This window comes from Pyrus communis, chromosome 13 (genome assembly GCF_041283825.1).
Source record: "Pyrus communis isolate YQ-2024b chromosome 13, ASM4128382v1, whole genome shotgun sequence".
Taxonomy (NCBI): Eukaryota; Viridiplantae; Streptophyta; class Magnoliopsida; order Rosales; family Rosaceae; genus Pyrus; species Pyrus communis.
Window position 1 is genome coordinate 724654 of NC_142577.1, and position 1924 is coordinate 726577.

Below are 1924 nucleotides of genomic sequence, written 5' to 3' on the forward strand. Positions count from 1 at the left end.
TAGCAACCTCCACTACTTATGAATATAAGTTCATAACGATTAGGTGAAACTCCTTTATATTCTAGCATCAAATTCATGCATGCAAACTAAGTAGGCCTCCTTAGTCAACATACAAGAATAAGTTCTTAATCAAACAGTTAAGTAAATTGCATTCACGATTTATGAAATCACAACTGGAAGTAATCAATTCATATTGCAAATATAATCATGGTTTTGAATTCACCTCTAACTAAAACGAATTTAGTTCCTCATGTTCGCAATTAAACAAAGATAATTAAATTTAAGGGAGTTTTAACGAAAAGCCCGCGATACTGTTCACTTTAACGAAAAACCACATTTTTACACTAAAAAGTCAAACCTGGTTCTATTCATTTTCCCTTTATTTTGTCCTTATCGTTAAAAGTCAAAGTTTTCAAGCCCTTTTCATTAGTTTTCCTTAAATTTAAACATTGAAAACAAAGATAGAATACACCTAGAAACGCTCCAACAATCCAACGTCTTGAATGACAAGCACGGCTCCAGGTGGCTCCTCCTTCCTTCCTTGCTGCGGCACAATAGGGATTTTCTGAATTTAGGCTCTTAAGGTGTGGTGTGAAATTGTGGTAGAGGGTGGTGATCTGATTTGTGCGGCATAATGAGGTATTTATAGGCTAGGGTTCACACAATTTTTGAAGGGAAAATGATTGCACAATCCTAGGGGAAAAGGATGAGGGTTACACGGCAAAGACCAAGGAGGAAAGGGATTCAAAACCTACAGCAGGGGATATGCCTTCTAGAAAGGGTATTGTGGCAGATTTCTAGAAGAAAAGGGATGAAATATGTGGCACAAACTTAGGGCACGAAAATAGGGCTTCTAGAACCTGATATTTAGGTGATTTAATGTGAAAAAGAGTCCTCTTTGCAGCTGGAATTAAGGTAGGAAAAGATTAGGTTAGGATAAAATAAGATAAGGTTGGATAAGGTTTGGATAAGATAAGGTAATTTGGATAATGTTTCCTTCTTCATGGTTGATTTCTTATCCTCCAAGTCTTTGATTTAATTCCTCCAGATGTTAAGCACATTCCTAGTCTTTCGTGATCTTCAATTTCGTCCATCCACCTTACTCCATGCATATGCAATTCATTCCAAGCCCAAAACTGCTCCAAATAGTTCCAAATTTCACTTTCTTGCCAACTTTGTCATTTAAACTTACAAACTCACGAAAATAGCTTAAAACACTATAATAAATGGAAACTAACTATGTAAATGTAAGAAAACAAGCTAACTAAGTCACATAAATATGCTCCTATCAATTATTATTATTATTATTCCACTTTTCAAAATATATTTGAAAATAAGAATAGTGATATCGCTTTCTATTTTTCATAAAAATAAAATTAGTATTTGTTTTGTAACAAAATTACGCAAATTCGTGAAGTAGAGAAGAAAATGGACAAAAGGATAAGAGGGGTTGGGTAAAAATCAAAAATGGAAAATTAAACTTTCGATCGGATTATAGGAAATATAGTTATGAGATTGATATCTAGTTATTAGTACAATCTCAAGTGATAGTCTTTTTTTTTTTCTTTTATTTTTTTTTTTTTTTGAACAAAATCTCAACTAAAGGAGTGGAGAGTAGATTAAACCTTATAATAGGCTTGTCATAATAATGTGGTTCAACTTCGCCTCTGACAAAAATCAAATTATGTGGTTCAACTTCGTAATCAAATCTAAGATCACTTACTTACAAATAATGAAAATATCATCAAACGGTAGTACTAAATGACACTCAAGTGACCAAGTCATTGATTTAGGCCGTTGTTTTCTGTTTTAGTGGGAATAGTCAACAGTGGGCATATATCAAATCTAACGGCGGAGAATAAAAAGCTTCTGACTGACGAATTTTAGCTTTTCTTTTCACGCGCTCATTTCCTTTCTTTCCACT